The sequence below is a fragment of the Zingiber officinale genome, chromosome 10A (genome assembly GCF_018446385.1).
Source record: "Zingiber officinale cultivar Zhangliang chromosome 10A, Zo_v1.1, whole genome shotgun sequence".
Taxonomy (NCBI): domain Eukaryota; kingdom Viridiplantae; phylum Streptophyta; class Magnoliopsida; order Zingiberales; family Zingiberaceae; genus Zingiber; species Zingiber officinale.
Genome location: NC_056004.1, coordinates 90,018,187 through 90,040,255, shown reverse-complemented (window position 1 = coordinate 90,040,255; position 22,069 = coordinate 90,018,187).

Sequence of the window (22,069 nt, the reverse complement as noted above, 5' to 3'; positions counted from 1 at the left end):
CAGCTCCTCCCCAGCCCTCTCTAAGCTCCTCACCGCCAGTTCTTGAAGGTTCTTGGAGGTTCATCCAAGTCAAGAGGTGAGTTGCAACGAGAAGAAGAAGAAGCTAGGGTTTTTACTGCATTTCTTGTAAGCTTTTCGCTTATATTTTGTTTCCCTTTCCTTTCTTCTTGTACTGAGAGTCTTGTAGGGCTTCTCCGCCCTCGGTAGTTACCGAAAAGGAGTGTTTTCATAGTGGAGGGTGCGTGCGTGGTGTGGATCCTTGGATTAGTCATCTCCGTTGGAGGTGGATACCAAGTAAACTCCTAGTGTTAGCGTGTTTGTGTTTGTTTATGTATTTTCCGCTGCGCATTCTTGAAGAAACAAGCAACACCGAGCAACGAGCACGCGACGAGCTATTCACCCCCCCCCCTCTAGCTACTTTTGGTCCTAACAAGTGGTATCAGAGCGAGGCCGCTCTTCACCGGAATCATCGCCGGAAGGGTCAAGCATATCAAGAAAAGCTAGAGGGTGAAGAAGTTGGAGCAAAATTTTCAAGTTCAAGACTTTATCAAGCTCAACTTCAAGATGCAATTCCAAGATGGGCTTGGATTTGACACAAGGGTGGCTCCACCATACACTTCTACGAGTTTCGATTCTTGGAAATCAAGAATCAAAAATTTTCTTATGATGGAGATAGAGCAATGGTTTGCTCTAATGGAAGGCTTCAAGGCTCCAAGAAATTCAAAGGGCAAAGTTCTAAAGAAAAGCAAATGGAGCCCGGAGCAAGTCCAAAGGTGCGAGGCCAATGACAAAGTGACCAAGCTTTTGGTCAATTTATTGTCAAGCACCATCCTTTGCAAAATTGGAGAGTTTGAAGATGCAAAGGAGCTATGGAGCAAATTGGCCAAGCTTCATGAAGAGATCCCCTCCACTGTACAAGATCATGAAGAATCCAGAGAGGGTGACTCTTTGGAGCAAGACCAAGAGGAGGACTCCGAAGTTGAGAGATGCTCAACCTCCGAAGAAGAGGAAATCCAAGAAGCTTCATCCTCAAGGGAATGCAACGAAGGGAACAAGGAGGGAGCATACTCCTTGTTTCATGTTCAAGATGATGAAGCCTCCACCTCTAGGATTGAGGGGGAGCAATCCTTGGTGACGCCGGATCAAGAAGAAGGAGAAGCTTCTACATCCGGGTCAAGTGAAGAAGAAGAAGATGGTGCCACCTCCGAAATTCAAGAAATAGCAAATGGAGGAGCAAGTGCCATCCCTACACAAGAAGGTATAAATGTTTCAATTAAAAATAAAAATCATATAATATGTTTTGAGTGTAGGGAAAGTGGGCACTACAAGAGCAAGTGTCCCAACTTGGCCAAGAAGAAGGGTCAAGGAGCGCAAAAGGGCAAGGAGAAGCCCGAGGAGACCATTCCCGAACAAAGAAGAGCAAGGAGCATATCATATGCTTCTCTTGCAATCAAAGGGCATTACCGAGTCAATGCCTCAAGGGGAAGAAGATTGTCAAGGCTCAAGGAGGCATTAGTCAAGGGGGAGCCTCCAAGGTAAAGAAGAAGGTAACATTTATTGAGCCTATTCCTTTACATTATGGTAAAAAGCATGATAGTTCTAATTTTTATCATTTTAATGCGATTTACCATAAGAATAGGAAGCATGAGGGCTTTAAGGAAAAGCATGTGGCCCTACATGCCAAAACTACTACACCTAAGGCTAGGAATGTAGGTAAAAGTCTAGGCAAGAACTCTAAGGATTGTAGCTACAAGCCTAGAAACAAAAATGCTCATGGACTTAATGGAAAACCAAAAACTAAGGACTTAGTGATGGAAAATCAAGTCTTGAGGTCAAGACTTGATAAAATGGAAAAGACCCTAAGAAGGATGGAAAATATCTTATTAGGCCAAAATGAGCATAGCCTAGGTCTAGGAGCACAAAGGTCATCCAATGGTCATAGAGGTTTGGGATACAAACCCAAAGCTAAAAAGGATGTGCCTAGTTATCATAGGGTTCCATATAGCTATGGAACAAACCCTAAGTCTAGAGGTCAAGTCCAAGATACAAGGGAAGATATCTGTAACGCCCGCCCTTCTTACCCAACCCAAAGGCGGCGCTACGTTCTTTATACTACTTACGTACATGCTTTAGTTATAACAGCGGAAGAATAAAAAATTTAAACCATTCATTTTATTTAAATAAGCATGATATCACAGATTAAATATGCATATATTGATTCTATAACTAATCATATCAATCTATCCGAATCGTTCTTTGCCGAGCCACCACCACACACATCATTATCCGCTCCTCCTGTTGCTCCTCTAGTTCATCCAGTTCTTTTATCTGCGGTACAAGGAAAGTAAGCTGTGAGCACTCATGGCTCATGGCATCATATAATTCAAGCACATATGTAGGCAATGCATCATGAATTTGAAAACTTATACTTATAAGTACTTAAAATTAATATCATCATCATAGGGGATCCGGTTTGTACCACATACATCATGCGCAGGTTCAAGGTAGGTCTTGAACCCTACCATACATACATACTAGGCCCGAGTCTTATTATCACATATCATGGCATTCACATAATTTCATTCTTCTCATTATGTATAGCATTTCATATGCTATCACATATCATGGCATTTACATACATTTCATTCTTCTCATTATGTATAGCATTTCATATGCTATCACATATCATGGCATTTACATAAATTTCATTCTTCTCATTATGTATAGCATATCTTATGCTATACATAATGAGAAGAATGAAATTTATGTAAATGCCATGATATGTGATAGCATATGAAATGCTATACATAATGAGAAGAATGAAATGTATGTAAATGCCATGATATGTGATAGCATATGAAATGCTATACATAATGAGAAGAATGAAATTATGTGAATGCCATGATATGTGATAGCATATGAAATGCTATACATAATGAGAAGAATGAAAAATGAAATGCATGAAAGATTGTTAGGGATATGATATGATAGTTATGCATGATAAATTACTTTGTATGGTTGCCCTAGGTCGATGGAATAAGACTCGGGCCTCACAGAATGCCTCTGATGCCCCAGGTCGATGGAGTAAGACTAGTATGTATGTATGGTAGGGTTCAAGACTTGCTACCTCACGTATGATGTATGTGGTACAAACCGATCCCCAATGATGATGATATTAATTTCAAGTACTTATAAGTATAAGTTTTCAAATTCATGATGCATTGCCTGACATATGTGCTTGAATTAGCTAATGATTTGATATGATGCTCATAGCTTACTTTCCTTGTACCGCAGATAAAAGAACTGGATGAACTAGAGGAGCAACAGGAGGAGCGGATAATGATGTGTGGTGGTGGCTCGCAAAGAACGATTCGGATAGATTGATATGATTAGTTATAGAATCAATATATGCATATTTAATCTGTGATATCATGCTTATTTAAATAAATGAATGGTTTAAATTTTTTATTCTTCCGCGTGGTATCAGAGCGAAGTTTTGCCAGCTCACTACACACACATCAAGCTCCTTCCTGCCGCTCCAAGTAAGTACAGTTGCTTAATTTATTTATATGCAAATATTTGTATGATACTCTAGGATGCATGAATGGTAGCCTAGGAAGGATACCTTAAACTATACCCTAGAGAATGGTGCATAATGATAAGTAGGTGATATGCTAAGATGCATGAATGGTAGCCTAGATACAAGAACCTTAGGCTATAACATAAGAGGAATAATGAATCTTTAAAATCTCGTAGAAATGGACTATATCCCGTTCGAATATGATTCCGAGGATGTGGAATATTCTGGCGAATACCTCGAGTTCGCGAATGAACCTGAGATGCTGGAATACTTAGCCGCGGGATCTTCGGAACACGGCGAGTTCGGAGAGGAAGATCTCGAGGAAATCGAGGAAGGAAATTTGAACGATTATGAAGATGAAAATGAAGAAATTATGGAATACTATGAAGAAGAGAACGAGTTTCCTGAGATGGTCGAGGATGAATTTAACCTTGCTGAATACATGGAAATGGGTTTCAACCCCAACGATATAATAGACTTCGAGTGGGGACTGAACAACCTCGAGGAGGAACTAGACGAAGACCCGATGGAACTGGACGAACCTGTTGAAGAAGACGAGGGAATGGATGAAGAGACAATAATCGACCCGGAAGAGGCACCGGAGATTCAACCTCCGATAATGCCTGATCCACCCCAGGATGGTCTGGGCAAGTCGATACAGGTTGGGTTGATAATGACTACTGCTCTCATGTCCTTTATGGCAGGAGTAGTCGCAATCTACCTGGCTTTTTAAGAGAAGAAGTTATGTAATAAAAGCTTTTTGATGAATACAAAGAGTAGAAATGGTATCAATCTAAGTATAAGAATGATAATACCATCGGCTAGATCTTGACGTGTAAGAAAGATAAGGTAATCTAAAGGTGATATGACAACCTAAGAAAGAATACCTCAATGATGACCCAAAATGGCATGAAACCTAGACATGATGTGTTAAGATATTCATGCATGAATGATAACTTAGGCTAATCTTGTTATCATTTAGGAAATCAGGTATGGCTAGAAGACGAAATGCCAGAACGGAGGAGACAGTACCTCCACCTGATTGGGCACAAGTAGTTACTGAGCTACAACGACAGCTTACGGAACAGCAACAAATGATTGCTGCCATGATAAATCAACAAGGGAATCCCGCTACCCCAAATCAGAATAATACGCCAAACATACCAGTAGTGGAACCGGAGCCAGTGGCAGCACCGGTACCACCAGTGAATCTGGCACCGGTAGTTCGTCCGGAAGCGTATATAATCCAGTGGCAAAGACTGAGGCCGGAGAAATTCTCTGGAAATTGTGAAGCATGGGACGCACAAGCTTGGTTTAAGACGATGGAGAGCATGGTAGAACTATTGGACTGGCCTGAGCATGAAAAGGTCAAATGCGTATCCTTCTGTCTCACAGGAGACGCCCGAATGTGGTGGGACAGAGTAAAAGTGAAAAGGCCAGTGAATCAAATGAGTTGGGCAGATTTTGAGACGGAATTCTTCGAAGAATTCTTCCACACTCGGGTGACAAGTAGGCACTATGATGAATTCACTGAATTTCGGCAAGGTGACCTAACGGTGGAAGAAGCGATAAAAGATTCAACCACCGGCGCGACTATGCCCGGAATTAGTTAGGACGGAAGGAGAAAGGGTCAGGCTTATGCTAAAGATGCTCAGACCCGAGATAGCACTTAATGTGGCCGGCGGAGTTAACAGACCACGGACCACAGAAGAGTTAGTTAGCAGTGCCCTGAATACTGAACACTACCTGAAGGCACTAGACAAGGACAAGAAGCAAGCTCAGAAGGAAGAACTGGAAAATGTTAAAGCCAACTGGAAAGGGAACCACGGCGAAAAGGGAAAACGACGGAATGACACTGAGATTGGTCCGTCCAACAAGCAGCTCAAGTTTTCTCTGTGCAATACATGTGGGAAGAAACATCCAGGGACATGTCGTACGGGCACTAATAGGTGCTACAACTGTGGGATAGAGGGTCATAAAGCAAAAGACTGTCGTAAGGGCAAAATTAAATGCTACGACTGTGGACTAGAAGGACATCTATCTAGAGACTGCCCTACTAAAGCACCACAGTATGTTTCGAATCAAGGCGGTCCCGCAAGGTTACACCAACTGCAGACTTCCATTGAGGGACCCTCAATAAGCCAAGGGAGATTAGAAGCTCCACCAACATCTAGGGGAATCTGAGCAGAAATTGTCATTCTAAGTTCGGGGACGAACTTTCAATAAGTAGGGGAGATTGTAACACCCCTAGAAAGCCTAGAAGGGTAATGGGAGTACGAATGAAAAGAGGATGTAAATACTCTATGTTAAATATTAAGATGGATTTAGATGATTAAAACTTTATGAAAGAAAAATAAAGTTGAGAATATAATCATCTAAGCATGATTTAAAATGTATGGAATTAATGTGGACAAAAGAAAGAAATAAGAGATAATATGTACATGTATGAAATATTTATGCATAATGCATAATATATATGAATTATTATGTAAAAGAAAATAAAATGTTAGAAGAGAGATTGAACCTTGGATCTCTTGTAAGGAACATGTATAGGATACCAAAGGGGATAGGAGAATTATTGATAAGGAGAGAAAGGATTAAGTAGTTAAGAATAAGAAAGGATTCTTTTTACTTAAAAGAAAAAGGAAGTAAAAAGAAATAAAAATATACATAACCAAGTTTTGAACCTTGGTTCTCTTGTGGATGCATGCATGTATTAACCAAGTGGGATAAGAGAGGATATTGTAAGAGGAGAGATAGGAAATTTTATTAAAGGAGAGAAAAGAGAGAGATTAAGAGAGAACTCACAAGGCATATCTCTAGAATATTCCTATCATAAAGAAGAGGAATAAATGGGGAGGATGAATCAAGTCAAATTTCCTCCCCTCATTTTAGTATAAATAGGCATGGAGGGGTGACTTCAAATTCATCCTCCACTCCTCTCCCTCTCCTCCTCCCTCTTGTGCCGAGATCCCCCTCTCTTCTTCTTCTTGTTGCCAAGCAACACAAGAGGAAGGAAGCTCCTCTTCCTCCTCACTCCCTCCCTCTTCTTTCTTCCTTGTTGTTGCCGAGCAACACAAGAGGAAGAAGCTTCTTCTTCCTCCCCTCTCCACCAAAAGACCTAGCCACTCCTTTCCCTCCATTGGTGCCGAACCTAACAAGCAAGAAGAAAGGTCCAAGCAAGTTCTCAATTCTAGGAAACTTAAGCGAAGAAGGTAAGCTTCCCCTCACCTGTGGTACAAGGCTTTTTACATGTTTTTATGATTTTATGAGGATTTTAAAACCTAGAAACAAGTATGAGAAAATTCGGTTAAGAAGAGCTTTCGAAATCTAGTGATGTTTAACTAGTCTTCACTAAATGATAGATTTTCTATGCCATGGAAAAGGATTCTTCTTCATGTTTTCATACCTATATGATGCTTGATAAGAGGAGCACTTAACCCTAGAATTTTGGCCAAAAATATTTTTAAGAGGCTAGAGAAATTCATTGTTTTACTCAACTAGTACAAGGTTCTTCCTATGAAATGTTAGGGACCATGTAATTAGTTGTCTTGCTTAGAAGATGTTTGAACTAAAAGGAAACCCACCCATATGTTTCGGCCAAGAAGGGGTTTAGGGTTAGGAATACCCTTAAATTTAAATAAACATGCTCATGAGGTAGAATATAAAGATGTTAAAAGATTTGTATGTTTCGGCCAAGTTGTTCATGAATTAAATTTATATGTTTGTTTCTTAGTAAATTTTACCATGAAACTCACTTAGGTTTTCATGCTTTAGACTACTTAAGAACCTAGCTAAAGAATGGTAGGTTTCGGCCATGTGAAAGAAATAAAAGAAAAAAAAAAAGGGAAAGAAAGAGACCTAGGAAATGTTATGCAATGAAATTTATGTAAATGCCATGATATGTGATAGCATATGAAATGCTATACATAATAAGAAGAATGAAATTTATGTAAATGCCATGATATGTGATAGCATATGAAATGCTATACATAATGAGAAGAATGAAATATATGTAAATGCCATGATATGTGATAGCATATGAAATGCTATACATAATGAGAAGAATGAAATTATGTGAATGCCATGATATGTGATAGCATATGAAATGCTATACATAATGAGAAGAATGAAATATATGTAAATGCCATGATATGTGATAGCATATGAAATGCTATACATAATGAGAAGAATGAAATTATGTGAATGCCATGATATGTGATAGCGTATGAAATGCTATACATAATGAGAAGAATGAAAAATGAAATGCATGAAAGATTGTTAGGGATATGATATGATAGTTATGCATGATAAATTACTTTGTATGGTTTGTACCAAGGGTGGGCTCTGTAAACGCCCCGGGGTCGATGGAATAAGACTCGGGCCTCGTCAGTAATGGGCTTCTGATGCCCTAGGTCGATGGAGTAAGACTCGGGCCTAGTATGTATGTATGGTAGGGTTCAAGACTTGCTACCTTGGACCTACGTATGATGTATGTGGTACAAACCGGGATCCCCAATGATGATGATATTACTTTCAAGTATTTACAAGTATAAGTTTTCAAATTCATGATGCATTGCCTGCATATGTGCTTGAATTAGCTAATGATTTGATATGATGCCATGATGATATGAATATGATACCTTTGTATGTTGTATGCTTATGATATTACGCATGATGTTAATATACGATGATTTTCGGTTTTAGTGAGTAGGAAAGGAACTTACTGAGCCATGAGTGCTCACAGCTTACTTTCCTTGTACCGCAGATAAAGAAGCTGGATGAGCTAGAGGAGCAACAGGAGGAGCAAATAGTGATGTGTGTGGTGGTGGCTCGGCAAGAACGATCCGGACGGATTAATATGATTAGTTATAGAATCAATATATGCATATTTAATCTGTGATATCATGCTTATTTAAATAAAATGAATGGTTTAAATTTTTTTTATTCTTCCGCTGTTATAACTAAAACATGTACGTAAGTAGTATAAGAACGTAGCGCCGCCTTTGGGTTGGGTAAGAAGGGCGGGCGTTACAATATCCCTAGAAGTATCTTTGCAACCAAAGTGACTAAGACTTCTAAGAAGTCTAAGAAAGTCACTAACAAGGTCACAAGAGAGGCTATCCCTAGAGTTGACCTAGAAAATGTGACCAAGGCTTCTAAGAAGCTCAACAAGGTTACTAGGAAGGTATCTAGGGAAGTTATCCCTAGTGAGTACCTAGAGCATCCAAGGAGCACCAATAGGTGTTGGGTTCCTAGGAGCATCTTCTCTACCCCATAGATGGGTTAGAGAGTGTCAACTCTGATTAGAAGGGTAGTTAACCCAACTTTGAGGAAATTGACACTCAAGGAGCATTTTCAAGGTTTTTGTTAACCTTTGAAAATGAAATGGAATTATTATTTACTCCTTGAAAGAGTAAAATGTGCCTAATGGTGGAAAATTGATTTTATCTTAAAAGGCATAAATTGGGAAAACTAGAAATCCCAAGTTGGGATTTTGGTATTCTCTTATAAATTTTAAGGCACTCCGGGCCTTGATTTATGTGATTACTCTTGAGGAAAAATGGAATATGCCAACATTTGAGGATAAGCTTAATTTCAATTGGCATAAATTAATCAAGAGAATTAGAAATGCCCATTTAGGTTTTGGCACTCTCTTGAAGCACTTTGGGCAATCTAGGGTTTAAGTTTTAGGATTAGCTAAGATTAACGATACTTAGATAGGTAATCTAGGTATATTTTATTTATGCTAAACCTTGCCATGATTGTTTGCTCATAATATGCCATGATATCATATTTTATCTTATTTGTATTTTGCATTCATGACTTATCATGAAAAATACAAAAATACCATGTCATGCCATACATACATCATGTAGTTATAGGAATCTTTCTTTTGAAAGCTATTTTATTTTGATGTATGCCATAACATTATCATGCATTATGTTTATTTCCTTAAAAATTAAGGACATATGGCATTAGTTAAACAAGTGGCATTTGTTTACAACAAGTGGAATAAACAAGTGACATTTGTTTAACATGTGAATTAACAATTAACATCCTTTGTGGATGTCTACCTCTCAAAATGCCTAGATAGATATGCATGATCCCTAGAATAGGGCAAAACCAAAATCTTACATCTCACAAAGACCTATAAGATGACTTGTATGTGTTTCAGTGCACATTAGATACAAGTGAGATGTTAGGATGATGAACAAAACTCAAGATGTTGATTTAGTGCATTCTTTTGAGTTTTAAGTTCATCAAAACACATAGTTATGTGTTTTCCCATCATTGGGAAAGCTAATGTACAAGTCATGTGCATTATGCCCAAGGAACATGATGGGATATTGGTTTTGAAAATGTTTTTAAAATGTTTTTGGAAAACCTTGGTGAAGGCTATCTTTTGATAGTAATCACCATTGAATAGTTAGACACAAACTTGAAGAAAACGCTAAATTTTTGCAAGTTTTCAAGTTTGTGTCAATCTTTGAAAATATAAGGTATTTTCATAGAAAGCTATTTTTCCATGATTAAGTATGCCCTAAATAATGTCTACACGAAATTTCATGATTTTTGGATTTTGTAGAATTTTCTAGGGTTTCGTTGACCGAAATGGAATTTCAGCAACTATCGAACTCCGATCGATCCATGGATCGATTGAGTTCTGAATCGATCCGTGGATCGATTCGGGTAAATCTCGCGAGCAGAAGCTCGCTGGATCGATCAGTGGATCGATCCACATACCGAATCGATCGCTGGATCGATTCGTTGGTTCAATCGATTGGATCCCAACTCCAATCGATCCAAGTTGCTGATTTTGGCTGGGAAGGCCTGACTTCAGCATCTTTGAACCATGGTTAGTCTATGTAACCATTCCAAACCCTTAAAATACATTTGTATACATAAAAAGGGTATTTTCGTGTTGAAAACAAGGATGGAATGGTTAAGGAAGACTTCATTGAAGTTTAGGTTGAGGTTTGTTTCAAATTTTGAACATTTGAACCTCAAAACTTCTAAATCTGGGTTTCCTAAAGGTTTAGGGATTCCAAGTCATTGTTGGTGCAATGACAGAAGTTACCACCATGTCTTTAGGGGGAGGGACTCTTTAAAGACATGAAAATTATTTTTCATGAACCTTGGAAGGTGGTTAACCTTCTTTAAAGAAAATGCTCATGGACGAGCTTTTGAACTTGAAATGGGGAGTGGATATCCTCATTATTTCAAGTGGGAACTCAAGATGTTAGAAAATGCTCAAGGTTGGGTATTTGTCTACATTGAGGAAGAAGTTAAGGATAAATGAAGGGTATGAGACCTTCATTATCATGTTGGTTCAACGAGTGAAGTTGTAACCAATGATGAGCAACTCTTCAGGGGGAGAGTTTTCAACAAATGGATTTGTTGAAGTGTGCCCAAAGAGGGGGCATAGGTTGATGTGTGCCAATAGGGGGAGAATGAAAGGACGTGTGAAAGGGAGTAAGTTAGGCTTTCATTATCTAAGAGGGAGTTTTCCCTCTTAGGGGGAGAATGAAAAGCTTAACTTATGCTTTCATTACCTAGTGGCATGAAGAATGAGGCTATGAGATTAGCCTAACTTACATATGGCATTGTAAGTGTTATTGTGGTATTGTCAAACATCAAAAAGGGGGAGATTGTTGGTGCAACATCCCTCAGGTCAAGGTTGACCTGGTTGACCAAGCTGAGTCTTGGTTTGGGTTTAGATGTTTGACAATAAGATATTGATTGAAGAAGAGTCAAGTAGGTCAAAGATGACCGGATACTTGACTGGGAAGTCCTAACTGGGATGTTAGGCAAGAGGAAAATCCTGGTGAGTGAAGCCAGGTGAAAGACCTAGTGAGTGAAGCTAGGCAATTGGGAAGTCCTAGTGAGTGAAGCTAGGCAGGAAAAAAATCCTGGTGAGTGAAGCCAGGTGAAAGACCTAGTGAGTGAATCTAGGCAATTGGGAAAGTCCTGGTGAGTGAAGCCAGGCAAGAGAAATCCAGATGGGTCAAGGTTGACCAGACATCTGGTGAGAGTCCAAGTAGGTCAAAGGGATTGACCGGATACTTGGCACGAGGAAGAAAAGTCCAAGTAGGTCTTAGGGAGTGACCGGATACTTGGCAAGAAGAGAAAAGTCCAAGTGGGTCAAAGGGATTGACCAGACACTTGGTGAGAGAGTCCTAGCTGGCCAAGGGTGACCGGATGCTAGGTCTTATGTACCAACAAGTCATGGTTGACTAGATGTTGGTTTAGGGGGCTTTGGGCTTGGTTTTGGGCAAAAACCAAGGTTTGGATTGATCCGTGGATTGATCCAGCAGGTTTGGATTGATCCGTGGATTGATCCAGCAGGTTTGGATTGATCCGTGGATTGATCCAGCAGGTTTGGATCGATCAGTGGATCGATCCAGAAGATCTGGATCGATCCACCGATCGATCCGGTGAGTCCCCACGAACAGAACCTCTCTGGATCGATCCGTGGATCGATCCAGAGGTCCCAATCGATCAGTGGATCGATTGGGACGCTGCTGCTTCGCGCGATAAGTGCTGGATCGATCCGTGGATCGATCCAGAAGTTTTTCCAGAGCACAGAGGCGCTCTGGATCGATCCGTGGATCGATCCAAAGCCTCCCCAATCGATTGGGAGCAATCCAATCGATTGGGATTCGACCGTTGGCGTCGTTTATAGCTGTTGGCGTGCGATTTCTTCAGCAGAACTTCACCGATTCATTCCAGATTCAACACAGCTCCTCCCCAGCACTCTCTAAGCTCCTCACCGCCAGTTCTTGAAGGTTCTTGGAGGTTCATCCAAGTCAAGAGGCAAGTTGCAACGAGAAGAAGAAGAAGCTAGGGTTTTTACTGCATTTCTTGTAAGCTTTTGCTTATTCTTTACTACCCTTTCTTCTTCTTGTACTGAGAGTCTTGTAGGGCTTCTCCGCCCTCGGTAGTTACCGAAAAGGAGTGTTTTCATAGTGGAGGGTGCGTGCGTGGTGTGGATCCTTGGATTAGTCATCTCCGTTGGAGGTGGATACCAAGTAAACTCCTAGTGTTAGCGTGTTTGTGTTTGTTTATGTATTTTCCGCTGCGCATTCTTGAAGAAACAAGCAACACCGAGCAACGAGCACGCGACGAGCTATTCACCCCCCCCCCCCCTCTAGCTACTTTTGGTCCTAACAGATCACATCGGTTAAACTTGGAGTAAAAATGTTAAGTATCATTTCCAATCCAAGTTTAAATTTTGAAGGACAATTTGGATTAATAATATTAAGCATCATTTGCAATCCAAATTTAACTTCAGTAGAGCATATGGGTAGCTAGGATAGTTCTATACTTGCATAAATTTTTGTACAAGGGAACTAGGACGGTATTCCGAGTAGCAACCAACAAGCTGAAGGTGCCTCAGCTACTGCTCATATGAGGTGCCTCCAGTCCATTGGAGCGCCTTCTGCACTTTTCATTAGAGGCGACTCTAGTCCAATCCGAGGTGTCTCAAGCACTATTCATCGAAAAATAGTTGAATTCCATTGTTAACCATTCTTCGCTCTGCCAACTTTGGTGATGCTCCAGTCATCCAGAGCTGAGCTCACCTGAACTCAACTCTGACTTTTTCCTTAAGCAGGCTTCCTCCTAGGCTTCTTGTCTCTCAGATGCTCCTGCACGTTCTTCTCATCCACCAGTGTACTCTTTTACAGCTCCTCATCCCTCAAATGCACTAAGCCTATCGACTCTTTTCTCATATTATCCTTCTCTCTCGCTACGTCTTCCACTCGACTTCTTGTGTTACTAAGTCTTTATACACTTAGACATAAGATATCAAATTCGTAGGACCTAACTTAACTTGGTTGATCACATCAAAACTATCCCGAGATACTTACATATGTGTCTTTCAAAAATTTCCATAAACCTAATTCGAGATATTTGGAAATATTTTTGAAAACTTTTTGTAAATTATTATTAGTGCAGTGCCTAAGGTGATCCTTAGGAAATTTTCTATGATTTTTGTTGAATCTCAAAGGGAGAGAGTGAACCTTAAGTTAGAAAAATCTAGTAACTCTCAATTTGGCAAAAAACCCCTTAAGATCCAAGCCCAAGCAGGTTAGTGAGAACTAGATGGAGATTGTGAGAACTAAATTGACTCTTAAGAAAATTGTCAAATATCAAAAAGAGGGAGATTGTTGGTGCAATCAGCTTCCAGAGTTTTAATGTTTGACAATATACCAATGTCTAGTCAATTTAGCCAAGAGTTAATCCAAACAAGACTTAATGCTTGGAAGCGAGAAGTCTAGTCATGTTAGGGATGACTAGATGACTAGCAAAAAAAAGTCTAATTAGGTCAATGGTTGATCAGATGACTAGCAAAGTGAAATCCAGTTAGGTCAAAGGTTGACAGGATGACTAGAAATGGAAAATCCTAACTAGAGGTTAGAAAAGGGAAATTCTTAACTAGAGGTTAGGTAAAGAAAAGCCCTAGCAGGTTAGTGAGAACTAGATGTTAGGCAAAAGTCCAAGTAGGTCAAGATGACTAGATGTTTGGCAGGCATGAGTAGTCTTCCAAGTGACTAGTAAGTCCAAGAACGTCAAGGTGACTAGATACTTGACAAAGGGAAATCCTAAGTGGTGAGACATAGGTGGTAAAGTCTTGGAGGAAGTCCAAGAATGAATCCTAGTAGGTCGGATAGACTTACAGGAATGCAACTTAATCCAAAGAGAGTGACTCTTAGCTGGTAAAGTCTTGTAGGAGTGACCTCCAAGAAAAAGGTAAGTCTAGTACATCAGGTAAACTTATAGGATTATGCTAGGTTGCTAGTTTGTATATGAATGCTTGTCTTGTAGGAACCTAGAGTTGGAAGTAAGACTACAGAATGATAGACACAAGTCAAAGGCAGCCACCCAAACGTGACAGATCCTGGCGCCCATATTGGAACTGGACACTCTTATTTGATCCGGGGGGCCCTATTGGAACCAAGTGCCCCGAGCGGGTCTAGGCACCCATAAAGGTTCTAGATGCCCGGACTAGGATATTAAGGTGAACAACCTCTATTATTTTTTCCCTCTTTTCTTCCTTGGTGTGGCCGGCCTCTTCCCTTTCTCTTCTCTCCATCTTTGTGGCCGAACCTCGCATCCTCCTTGGAGATCAAGTGGTGGTCGGATTTTAGCTTGGAGAAGAAGGAGAGAAAGCTTGCATCCCTTGGAGCTTGGTTGGTGGAAAAAGATCTTCATCCTTTGGAAGCTTTGTGCTTGGCCGAAACTTGAAGGAAGGAGAAGAAGGTGCTAGGTGGTCCTCGTCTCGGAAGATCGTTGCCCACACAACGTCCGAGATTAGAAGAGGAATACGGTAGAAGATCAAGAGGTCATTATCTACTAAGTAAGGTATAACTAATATTGTTTTCCGCATCATGTTAGTTATATCTCCATGTAAAAATACCAAATACAAGAGGCATGTAATTCTAGTATTTCGAATTAGTTTTCGATGTTGTGTTCTTTTGTTTTCTTTTCCTTGTGATTTGATTGTTCTTTTTGGTTGACCTAAAGTTATTTAAGGAAATTAAATATTAGCTTTCCTTAAAAGGCTTTGTCTAGGCGGTGGTGATTGTTCCCATATCCAAGAAGGCCATGTGCCTCGCCATGCAGTCCTGGAAGCCAATTTTGGAAATTTATATTTAATGGAATTAATAACCTAGGTGATTTGGATCAAACGTGTTAAATTCCGCAGGAGATCCAAGTCTAAACCTAAAAGAACAAATAAATTAAACTTAGGATCAAACGTGTTAAGTTCCGCAGGCGATCCAAGTTTAATTTAAAAGAACACATGGTAGCTAGGAAAAGGTTTAGACCTTTGTACAAAATTTTTGTCCAGTGGAACCATTAGGTTTTCCGAGTAGCAACCAACAAATTCATAGTAGGTGAGGTCGGCTTAATGCTAATGAGTTCCAAATTCAAATTTTTTATAACCGACCTCTCAAATTATGAAGAAGACAAGTCGTCGATGGTACACCAATACTATATCATTGTCATGAAGACTAAACTTTACTTTTGACAGTATCAACAATTCATCGATGATTGTAAATGCATGGTAGCACAAGAGAATTCATTCAAGTTTATAGTGCAGAGTTCTTCTAAAATCTTGACTTTTCCTTGGGAAATTGGGCGACCTTCCACTAATCCATTCTCCAAATCTGCATTCTGATTAGAATGGACACTAATACTAGCAGCTTTATTAATAAAAGCACTACAGAATTGCATTCTTTCTTCTGTGAGGTAACACTCTGCTATGCAACCCTCTGGCCTTGCTCGATTCTTCACATAACCTTTTACCATTTTCATAAATCTAAATAAAAAATAAATTAGATAAAAGAAGTGTTGATAACAAAATCCAATTTGTTGTATAATATTTATTACCTTTCAAATGGATACATCCAGCAGAATTGGATTGGTCCACACAAGCGAGCTTCTCTAGCTAAATGAATTGTCAAATGAACCGAAATGGTAAAAAAAGCCGGTGGAAAATATCTTTCCAACATACATAGAGTTTCAACAATATTCTCCTCGAGTTGTTCTAAACGGTTTCTGTCTAACACTCTTTGACATAATTCATTGTAAAATGCACACAACAGAAATATAGTATTGTGTGGACCTTTCAGTAAAAGATTTCTCAATGCAACTGATAGCAATTGTTACATTAGAACATGACAATCATGAGATTTCAGCCCAATAAGTTTACACTCTTCTGAAGAAACATAATTACCAATATTTGAGCTATAGCCATCAGGTAACTTTATTTTCTTCAACTTAGAGCAAAATACATCCATTTCTTTTTTAGGTAATCTGTAAGGTGAAGTAGGTAAGTGATACATGTTTTCCCCTTTTTGTTGAGGATGTAATTTTTCTCTAATTTTTAAGTGCATCAAATCTTTGCGAGCATTAACAACATCTTTGGATATTTTTTTTCTTCATGTTTCAATGTAGGTATGATATTCTCACAAAAATTCTTTTCAACATGCATCACATCTAAATTATGACGTAACAGAAGCCCCTGTAAGTAATCATCAATACATTTCATAGTATTAGTTCAGGAATATAAAAAATTATTAAAAACTATTAAATAGAGAGTTAAATAACTTACACTCCAGTATGACAAATCGAAAAAAATTGACTTTTTCTTCCACATTTGAACTGATATTTATACTCTTTTTGAACTCTCCAGCATCTTTCTCTTTTTCTCACAAGTATTGATAGTCTCACCCTTTATTTTTTGCCCCAATCATTTTCAATATCTTTCACTACATTGAGAATTTGTAACCCAGTCAAAGGTATAGGTTTCCCTTTTGTCTCTTTTTTCACATTAAATCACTTCTTTTTTTAACGAAATGGATGATTAGGAGCAAGAAATCTCCTGTGACCCAAGTATGCAAACTTGCCACTGTACTTAAGCCACATTGAACATATGTCTTCACCACATATTGGGCAATCAACTTTTCCTTTTGTGCCACATCCAGCTAGATTTCCATGAGCAGGAAAATCATTGATTGTCCACATCAAAATGGCCTTCAGATTGAACATTGACTTGCTAAATGCATCATAAGCCTCTACACCTGTGTCCCACAGCTCTTTCAAATCCTCCACAAAGGGTTCCAAGTAGACATCTATATCATTTCTAGGTTGTTTTGGGCCTGGAATCAGTAATGTTAGCATAAGATTTTTCTTCACCATACACATCAATGGAGAAAGGTTGTAATTTACCAAAATAACCGGCCAACAACTATATTTAGAACTAAGGTCACCAAAAGGGTTGAATCCATCTGTAGCAAGACCAAGTCAGAGATTTCTAGGATCTAATGCCAAAGTCGGCCATGTATGATTTTTTGTATCCCAAGCTACTGAATCAACTGGATGACGCATCAAATGATCTTGACTTTTGTGGTTGGAGTGCCAAATAAGTCTTCAGCCTTTTTTTCTATTGTAAACATCCATTTTAATCTTGGTATCACGGGAAAATACCATAGACCATAGTACCTTTTCAGGAACTCCTTTACGAACTTTGGTGGTTATTTTGTCCACCTTCCATCTTGAGGAACCACACTTTGGACATGAGTCCAAATTTTTAAACTCCTTTCTAAATAGACAACAATCATTTGTGCAAGCATTAATCTTTTCATATCCTAAATCAAATTGTTTTAATATCTTTCTCATTGAATAAACAGTTTCTAGAAGTGTGTTTTTTTCTGGAAGCATACCACCTAAGATCTTAAGACTCTCATTGAAACTATTATAAGTGTGACCATTAGTAGACTTGTAATTGTGTAATGTGATGGTTGCTGACAACTTTGTGTAAGTTGTACAACCAGGTAAGAGAGGAGTTTTTGCATCTTCTAATAAATCAGCCATTTCATAATCTTTTGCCTCAGATATAGTGTGTCCAACCTCTTCTTCTGTAACAAAGACATTCCTATATAAGTAATGTTCCTCTCTACTTTTATCATCCTCTACTTGAACTCCTCCGGAACTACCTTTGTCTTGAAATTGTGAGGTATAACTTTCACCATGGAAGACCCAACTAGTGTAAGAAGGATCTATTCCCTTAATAATTAAATACTCGTACACTTGGTCAAATTTCATATACTTCTTATTTTTACAACACTTGCAAGGACATAAGATTATTTCACGTGTTTTGGCATAGTTCCTAGCTTGTGCAAGAAATTTTTGAACCCTTCTTCATACTCGGGTACAAGCCATGAAGGCAGACACATCCATTCCTTATCTATTTGGTAAATGATCTAAGCTTCGGATGAAAGAAAGTGGTCTCTGTCTCACAACAAGGGGAGCAAACATAGCTTAAGCGTTGTGCATAGATTACCAAATTAAATTAATTAATTAAAAAAAGATACAAAAAAGAAACATAAAATATAAAAATAAACATAGTTTCATTAACTGAGGTGAGCAAAAGCATAATTAAGTAGGTCATTCACCATGGCAAAACTTTGTCAGATTACAATGCAGATCAACTATAATTACTATTTATTTGATAATGGAAAATATAGAAAGGATTTGCGTAGGTTTTTTATTTATTTAAAAGTATGCTTAAATTTGTAAACAACTAGGGGAAAATAATTCTCTTATTGTTTATTAATGTAATAGAAGTTATTTGGGATATTGGTATTTCTAGTGTTAGAGTTTTAAGCTCCTACTTTTTCATATTAATACTAAATAAGTTAGATAATTATGCTGAAGATACGCATCCTTGATGTGTTATTTAATGAGACAATTCCATTAAATTTAAAGCTTGCATTATCTGATTTTAATATAAGTAGAATAAAAACATGCATGGGCAAATATTATAAGTAGAATAAAACCATGTATGTCTCTAGCTTATCACATGAGCTAGAGAAACTTGCACATGCAAACTAAAATTAGGCATGCCAATAATGAAATAAGACATTCTATTCACATGTAGGCAAAACACAAACAAAACTTATATAGTCAATGGGGAGTTCCTTTCGACCAAAATTAACAAAGTTTTATAGATAGTTGATGGAGCATATAAATGATGATCCCCTTTTACTCATATTGGCATGTCTTTAAGTAATGATCTTCTAAGTGGGGGGCATTTAAATTTCAATTTTTCATCAATCCAGTAGATGAATTTTTAAAATACTTGAATTATATATCACAATTTTAAAATTATCAAATCATGTATCTATTTTTTGTTTTATCCTCATCCTCAAATCAATTCGACTAGAAAAATAAATCAGTTGAATCAATTGAAAAATCCATCAACCAGTTTCGATCAAAATTGGCTAATGGAGCTAGAGACCTCAGAATGATATGAAATTAGTTTCTATGTATTCATCTAATTCTCCTAATTATAAAAATATTATCAAATATTAATTTGACCCAATATATTGAGAGCAGTGATTTTTTTAAATATGAATGTATTCAAAAAATTAATTAATATTTATAAAATTACTGCTCTCAATATATTCAGTTAAATTAATATTTGATAGTATTTTGTTAATCAGGAGAACTAGACAAACACATAGAAACTGGTTTCATATCATTTCGAGATCTCTATGTCCATCAATCAATTTTGGCCGAAATCGGCTGATGGACTTAGAGACCTCGAAATGATATGAAACCAATTTCTATCTGTTTGTCTAGTTCTCCTGATTATAAAAATACTATCAAACATTAATTTGACCCAATATATTAAGAGCAGTGATTTTTTAAATATAAATATATTTAAAAAATTAATTCATGTTCAAAAAATCACTGCTCTTAATATATTGGGTCAAATAGATGTTTAAGAGAATTGATATAATCATAAAAACTAGAAGAACTCATAGTATATGGTTTTACTTCATTCCGAGTTCTCTAGGTACATCAATCGATTTTGATCGAATGAACCTACATTGATTTTATTTAAGTTCATTGGCCATAGTTTCAAAAAAAAAACATGACTCTCAATATATTGTGTCAAATTGATATTTGAGAGTTTTTTTATAATCATGAGAACTAAATGAACACATAAAGACTGGTTTTATGTCATTTCAAGGTCTCTAGGTCCATCAACCGATTTCGGTCGAAATTGGCTAATGGAACTAAGACCTTGAAACGACATAAAACCAGTTTCTATTTGTTCGTCTAGTTCTCCTGATTGTAAAAATACTATCAAATATCAATTTGACATAATATATTTAGAGTAGTGATTTTTTTAACATGAATGTATCCGAAAAACTAATTTATGTTCAAAAAATCACTGCTCTCAATATATTGGTTTAAATTAATGTTTGATAACTTTTTTGACAATTAGGAGATCTAGACAAACACATAGAAATTGATTTCATATCATTCCGAGGTCTCTAGTTCCATCAGCCAATTTTGATCGAAATCGAGTGATGGATTTTTCAAATAAAATTAATGAAATCGATTCAACTGATTTATTTTTCAGTCGAATTGATTTAAGGATGAGGGTAAAATGGGAAATAGGCACGTAATTTGGTAAATTTAAAATTATGATACGTGATTTGGATATTTTAAAAACTTATCTACTGGATTCGATAAAAAGCTATTTAAACTTCAAGGAAATGAACTACATAAGAAAAATTGATCCTTGTGAAGAAACCTACCATAGTTCTACTGTACTTTATAAATGGGCTCCTCACCTCCATCTCTAAATAATTCATAGTAGGTGAGGTCGGCTCAATACTAATGAGTTCCAAAGCTAAATTTTTTATAACTGACCTCTCAAATTAGGAAGAAGACAAGTCGTCGATGGTCCACCAATACTATATCATTGTCATGAAGACTAACTATGATCGTAAATGCATGGTAGCACAAGAGAATTCATTCAAGTTTATAGTGCAGAGTTCATATTTTCACATAATAATTAACATGATTAAGCTAAGATATCATATTTTATTAAGTTGTTAGGCATGATATGTATCATATCATGCCCAATGTGGAGATTTTTGTTAATTCTTCTTTATTATATTTTAATACCTTTGAGAAGTCGAAATATACAATGGATAGAATATTTAAATTCCTTGCAATCTCAGAAATTCACATGAATTGAAATGGGTACAATCTGAGGTCTTTACGTTTATCAGTAAGTTTTAACCGAAATCTACTGATGAACTTAAAAAGCTCTGATTGCACTCATTTTAGTTCCTATGGATTTTAAGATTGCAAGTAGTTCAAATATATTATCCATTATTTATTTTGACTTCTCTGAGGTGTTAAAATGTATTAAGGAAGAATTGCTAAAAATCTTCATGTTGGGCTTGATTCGATACATATTAGGACCAACGTGGAGATTTTTATCAATTCTTTTTTATTACATTTCAACACCTCAGAGAAGGCAAAATAAATAATGGATAGTATATTTGAACTCCTTACAATATCAGAAATCCATAGATATAGAAATTGATACAATATGAGATTTATAGGTCCATTAGTGAGTTTTAATTGAAATCTAATGTTGAACTTAGATATCTTTGATTGCACCTATTTCAGTTCATGTGGATTTCTAAGATTATAAGAAATTTGAATATGTTATTCATAGTTTATTTTGACTTCTCTAAATGTATTAAAATGTTATCAAAAAATTAAATAAACCTTTAATGTCGTGGGTCTGATATGATTTGCATATCAAACCTATGTTATGCATGTATGAAGGCACTGCTTGCATAGAAGAGAGAGGTGAGGGAAAAGAGAATAGAGAAAAAAAATGATAGAGAAATTTAAATTGGTATAGAATAGAAAATGGATTTAAAATGATACGTACTTTGAAAAATACTAAAATAGTATGCACTTTTTAGTGAATTTGTCGAAATTTAAATGCAGATTTCACGTGATCCAAAGGCACACGCGGATTCATCCGAATTCAAGTATTCAAATTAACATACTCGTTTAAATCAATCAAATTGCCGCAACATTATTGATCAATTAGTTTGACCGGATCATCCAACCAAATTGGCTTACCAAATTGACCATTAT